The sequence below is a fragment of the Triplophysa rosa genome, linkage group LG3 (genome assembly GCF_024868665.1).
Source record: "Triplophysa rosa linkage group LG3, Trosa_1v2, whole genome shotgun sequence".
NCBI lineage: Eukaryota > Metazoa > Chordata > Actinopteri > Cypriniformes > Nemacheilidae > Triplophysa > Triplophysa rosa.
This window is the reverse complement of record NC_079892.1, coordinates 15,731,708-15,738,714: the sequence shown is the minus strand read 5'-3', so window position 1 is coordinate 15,738,714 and position 7,007 is coordinate 15,731,708.

Sequence of the window (7,007 nt, the reverse complement as noted above, 5' to 3'; positions counted from 1 at the left end):
ATGGGGAAAGGAATGTATGGACATTGATGTAAACCTGCCAGCAAACATGATTGAAGTTCCAGTTGTTTATGACATAGATGACATATTACAATATGAATGCTTTAATGGTACAAACAAAGAGGGTGTAAACGATGTGGGATTGTTTGAAGGAAATTGCATAATTATTTGGCATTTAGATAAAAGCATGCGAAGCCAAAAGAGTGTTAAAAGACATTGGAGTAATGAGTTTGCTTCAGCCACATTCACAGATAACTTCCCAGTGATAGGTTGGGAAACCTGCCCAAATATGACGACAGGATGGCCATTAATTGAATCTTACCAAACCCAAGTGAATGCTATTGCTGACTATTTTTTGGTTATGTGGAGGAAGCAAACTAAGACCAACATTGCCAGAAAAACTGATAGGTTCATGTGCAAGAGTAAAACTAATACAAGATGTCACAATAATTACATGGGACCCAAATGTGAATGTAAGAAGCAAGCCCAAACATAGCATAATGAAAAGAGCCTACCAAAGTGACCCAAATGTTTACTTAGATGCAATTGGTCAACCTAGAAATATTCCACACTAATTTAAAGCAAGAGATGAGGTGAAATCTGGATTTGAGTCTATCCTTATATGGATAACCCCAAATAAGAACACAGAATGGATTAATTATCTGTATTACAATCAACAGAGTTTTATTAATTTTACAAATGATGCGCTTGAAGCGCTTGGAGAACAATTAGCCCCAACAAGTAAAATGGCCTGGCAGAATAGACAAGCCCTAAACTGGTTATTAGCTGAAATAGGATGAGTGTGTGTAATGTTTGGAGAAGATTGTTGTACTTATATTCCCAATTTTACTGCCCCTGATGGATCTTTCACTCACGCTATGGAAAAATTGAAAAATTTAAGAGATGAAGTAACAGCCAATGCTCGAACAGATAGGGCATGTGGAACATGGTTTGAGTCCATGTTTGGGTCCTGGAGAGAATGGCTAACTCAAGCGGGAATGATAATTGTTACTGTCTTAATGATTTCTGCAGTATTACTATGTTGTGTTATCCCTATGATAAGATCTTTGTTGGTTAGAGTCACAGCAAAACAAATGACATTACATGCAAAGCTAAATGTGCAACATGATTCTGAAGCATTTATGTTAACTATGGTCACAGCAATGGAAAACTGTGAAGAATATGATGACAATTCATAACTGTCTAGCACACAAACAAGACAGCGGTGCCACTTTATTTTACCATTATATCTCTGTTTTTGAATAAGTAAGGGAGATAGCATACAATTGTTTTTCCTTTGGGAGCATGCAGTATAGTTATATTCACTAATGGGCAGGAAGATAGTCTACGTTTTGTTTATTATTTTGGCAGTAAACCCCTCCCCTTCAGCCCAAAAAGAAACAACAAGTCTATTTGTTCATTTATGACCCCAAGAGAACTAACTGAGAAAGCTATGTATTATGTGCTCTCTTTCTCTCTCTTTTCTCCATTTTTCTTTCTATCTTTCTCTCACTCTCGTCACAACCTTTGAGCAGGACAAGACTGGGTGATCTGAAGCAGAACTGCAACAGCAACAGAATTTCTATTCAGAGTGACATCACGAACGCAGACAAATTAATACAACGAGAGGAAATTAGATTACCATGGAAATTATGTATACCACTAACGGAAGAAGAATATTCACCAAACCGACACCAATCATGGTATGAGAGAGTGGTACTACACCCTTCACGACCTTGGTACCCCAGACGACTACTAGGACCAGCAGCACGACAGATACTGGAACAGGATCCAGCAGTTCTGGCTGTGGGACATTCAGTTGCTGTACCAGCCAACTACGACACCGATTGTGGAATAACTATTTTCTTTTTCTTCACACAACCTGGACAACGACCAGTTATACATCGAGGAGAGAAAGACTTAACAACTACAGGTCATTTACCTATCACGGAGTGGGAGTACTTGTGTGCACATTACCCAAGGAACTAGAACTGTGAGTAGGAGCACGAGGGCTAAGTGCCAGTGGAAGAACTACCCTCATGTAGAGAGGGTGGGGGCCACCCACTGGACGAACATAGGTAGCTTAAAGATATTAGTTACCCTGCAGTGACTCCTTTAGTGATCTCACCCATTTCAAAGACTTTTCCACATGTGGCATCACGTTGTACCATTGACAACCCAAGATCATTTATTACTTAATTTAAAGACACCTCACTCCAGATATTTTCCATTTCATCCAACTAACTTTTGGACAGGAAGAGACAACAACAGATCCTACTCAACGCATGTTGATAGAAGACTCCTGCAACAAGACGAGAGTATATTAGCAGTCTTTGTAACAGCTGCAGAAAAATCTACAGGTAACACAGCGCAATTAGGAAGAACATATATTGTTGGATAAACAAAACAAAACCTTAGACCAGTATTGGACAGAGCAACTGGCCATCTGACTTTGGAATATACGGACATCAGTACGCAACTTTGGAAATACTTCACTGAATATTACCCAAATAATTGACCTGATAAACATTGTATGTGACGAATGTCATCTGCCTTCAAACAATTTGCTGAAAAATTCAGACCTTATCATACGGATGACACCCCACACCGAAAACCACCTGCAGCCCGAATAAGAGGGACATCGCTCTATTTTTCAGCCAGGGAGGAACATACTGAGAGGCCGTGTTATCAAGAACTGGTGAATTCTGGTTATGTGTCTGCATTTCGAGAACAACTGGAACTGCTAGGGCCACTGAAATTGCTGTCACACGATAATGCTATATTGGCTGTAGGTTTTACTTCAACACAGGATGATTCATGGACTGAAAGAAGACCAAGTTGGACCTTAACTGTGTGCACTCAATATTTGCTTTGGCCCTCAATTAACCTGAACACAGGGACTTTGGAATTAAAACCACATAATTGTCATACACGATTTAAAGCAGAATCTAGATTAAAAGCAGGTCAGTGGATGATTTTTACTTATCACACTGAAGGATACGAATTGAATTGAATCTTACTAAAAATAAACCTTGCGAATAACAATATGGAAGGCAGAAGACACCCCATGAGACTCCGAAAGTTGTGTGGACAGCGAGACATAGCATCTTTGTTGATAATTTTGACATGTGTGATTATCATAACAATTATTATGAGAAAGATTACTGATGAAGAACTTCCAGACACCCTTTTCAAGGACAACATAACGCTACACAAAGACATGGATATGGATTCGAATGACACAGACTTCTTGAATACAACCTTGGAGCAGGCTGACCCAGGAGTAAATGCTACTGCATCTGAACATTTGTTCCCAGTATTGTGTAATTTCTGGGCACATATACATGTTTTTGAGCACTGTTTTTCACCACAGTTATAAATGCACTTGATAAAATACCTAAAAAGTATTCAGAAGTATTCATAGGAACATTAGTACATAGATGGGTTGATCTGAAATCATAGTCAATAAGAATAATTACATATAAGTAGGTTTATGATGATAATTTGATTATTTGAAGAAGAATTGATGNAGGTGTTCTATGCTGAAGGCACAGTAGTCTATACCTCTTCGGAAGAAGCAGCGTCAGATTTTCATTTTTTTTCTTGTTTTTGCAGGTACAACTTTGATTGTTTTGCTTGTAGTCAATGTGTCTCATGTACAGCTGCTTTGTAACAATGAAAATTGTAAAAGCGCTATATAAATAAAGTTGAGTTGAGTTGAGAGATTCACTAATCATACAGTCAAGATGTATGCTTCCAGAAACTGTTATGTTTGTGCCCAATTTCCTCATAGTACTGTTGGAGGAAACTGGTGGCCACATCAGGACCTAAACACAACATTTGAGATAGCTATGGCTGCAGTAGCAGCTGCCGCACTACAACAGACCAAGGAAGTTATGATGTCTCGAAAAATGGATACTTGGCAATCAACTGTTATCCCTAAAAGAATCTTTGCTCAGATAGCGACTGTTAAGCATATACCTAATAATCTCATCTGTTATGAGCAACTTTCAGGAGCACCAGGAGCTTCAAAAACTTCAGGAGAACAATTCTTGGGAAAATTACCAGAGAAAAAATGTTCAAATATCTACAAGCAAACAAATGCAACTATGAGGCAAGATTGTATGTCATGTCTTCGTACAGCAGATCAAGTGAATCCTCGACCTGGCATTGCTACAACTACCCATGCAGCACCACAGCCACTTGTGGCCTACCAATATCTTCTAACCTCAGAGAGAGGACGAGCAAAATGTCCATTATGTTCAACTGTGCATGTTCCAGATCAACCAGGTACAGGTGTCGTTGAGGGACACTATTGGCTGTGTGGCTATCATGTGTACTTATCCTTACCAAAGAGGTGGACAGGACTTTGTGCTTTGGTCCAACTACATGGTGGTGCCATTATCTTACCACATCGATCAATGGAGAATCAACAACGGACAAGAAGAGACCTAATCAACTTCATGAGAGAAAGCCCAGTGCCAAAGAATCACATATGGACTATTGCTGAGAAGCTTGTGGCTGCTTTCCTTCCAGCACTGGGAATGGAATCACTGATGGAAGAAGTGGAAATCACCAGATATGAGCTGTCTTCATTTATCAACACGACGAAAATCATGATGGAGGGAATCAGAGAGGAACTGCGAGGACTACGACTTACTGCTCTCCAGAACCGGATGGTTATGGATCAACTCACTGCAGCGCAGGGAGGCGTTTGTGTTATGGTAGGAGAGACTTGTTGTACCTACATACCAGACAATGACGCGGATGGACATCTTATCGAACAAGGAATAGAGAATATTACATTGTTGTCTACAATGATCACAAAGAATGAAGTGAACACAGACTCTTCCATTTGGGACTGGTTTAACAGCATATTCCCTAATCTGCATAACATATTGATGTTGGCTGTTTGTATTCTATCACCAATTGTGATATTGTTATGTTGTTGGCCTTGCATAATGCATGCATCTAAGAGAGTTATTCCATCTCGTCCTCATCATCAGATGATGGTCTATTCAGTCAGTGATGATCAACTCTTTGCAATTGAGTAAGAAAGGTCATTCTTCTAAAGTAATTGGTTAAAAGCAGGTGTTGTCCGTGTTACGAGATGACCTAGATGGGTCAGTTGGATTTTTATCTTTTATAGCTTGCATACATACCTACAATAAGCAGTATTATCATTGATATTGATTCATTTTGCTCATGCAGCTATATTCTCTTTGTAGTAGATATTCCTCTTAAATTAGTAGACTTAATCACGTGTGGGACTCTTATGGAGCCCCAAAGGGGGGAATATATTGTGCATAATTCCGATCATTTTGTTGATGTTGTATTTGCACTTTGCACTTTTGGGCTCTGTTGTACACCCCAGTTATAAGAAGTATTCATAGGAATGATATTACCATAGATGTGTTAATAATCAGACCAATGATTGAGTTCTACAAGTGAATATATGAAGATGATTTAATGATATAATCAGTATACTTAAGTAATGATTGAGTGTTGTTTGAACATAAATATATTTTTAATCATTTTAACCAAGTATAGAACAGATTTCAGCAATACAAAATTCAGTGATGTCTTTGAGGCCTGACCTAGATAAAGTTCAGAAGGTTGAACATGTAGTTCACTTTGACGCCTGAAAACTGGTACCAACAGGAAAACTTATTTTTAAAACATTCCACCATTAGATACAAACCTTGTTGCCTAGAAAATAATAGTGGCAGACAAGAATGATTGGATAATAAAAAATATAAGATAAAGGGAATTTACCTGATTGGTTTAGGAAAGAACCTCCTTTCCTAAGTTTCACTATAACTGTAGGCTGGAAAACACCAAGTTTTCAGATGACTTGGGACATCTCACTTTGTTTGGCCTGATCAAATAAAGTTAACTCCTTGACACCTGAACCTTCTTTGTCTGAGAGATTTTTTGAACTTCAAGATCGACTTTTACCACATCACATGTAAATGTGTTTACCGTTTTTTCTCAGTTTTGTTTATGTGCGCATGTCTGACAGCGTAATAGTAAAAGTCTCAAACGGAAGTAACAGTAAAATAAACATGCAGTTGATGAAGAAACGGCAAAATGAAAAACTATTGTTGCATTTGCAGGTACTGCGGACATGAAATGAGATAAAAATACAGCTTCTGACCAATTTCCCCCTTCTTTTTTAAATTCCTAGACGGACCCATATTGACATCACATAAAGCATATTATGTAATGAAAAGCAAAAGCCCAGAACATGAATGCAAAGCACTTAAGCTTTGTCCTGTGATCCTTTTTTAATGCGCTTTCCATTCATGTTCTAGGCTCTTCGGGATTTCATTACATAATACGCTTTATTAAGGTATATACTGAATTTCATTTTAGCGGATTAAGCCACATTCAGCATTTTGGAATGTCGCAGGAACCCCAGTTTGTCCACAATGTCGGGAAAACTGAGCTCCGTGTCCCGCACACAATGAAGCCGATGACATGCAAGGGATGGAGCGCATGTGCTTAGCAGATCTGACGAACGTAGGATTGCATACCCACCATGTTACTCTTACACCCTTGGACAATATTTTTAAATATGCTTATAATAGCATGCCTTTCTCCTTTATTAGGGCCCGAGCGCGTTGGAGCAAGCCGCAGGCTTGCACCGCAGTGCAGAGCCCTATTGTTTCTGTGTTCTTCTCCCTCTTTGATCACTAATTTGAAGGCCTAAACATGCTCAAAAACTCACAATAACTTGCGCACGCATCAGACGTGGCGAAAATTTACGTCTGATAGGGGTTTCAAAATTAGGCGTGGCAAAATGGCTCGCAAGCGCCACCTAGAACTGCCCAGAACGCTACGCAAAACGTACATGCACCAAATTTGGTGGGCTCATAGAACACCGCGAATCATTAAGAAAAGTCTCTTGGAGCATATCTCTAAACCCAACAGGAAGTCTGTTATTTTCAATTTCCTGTGCAATTTGGTAATTTTTTGCAATTTACAGGCGTCGTACTTTAACGAACTCC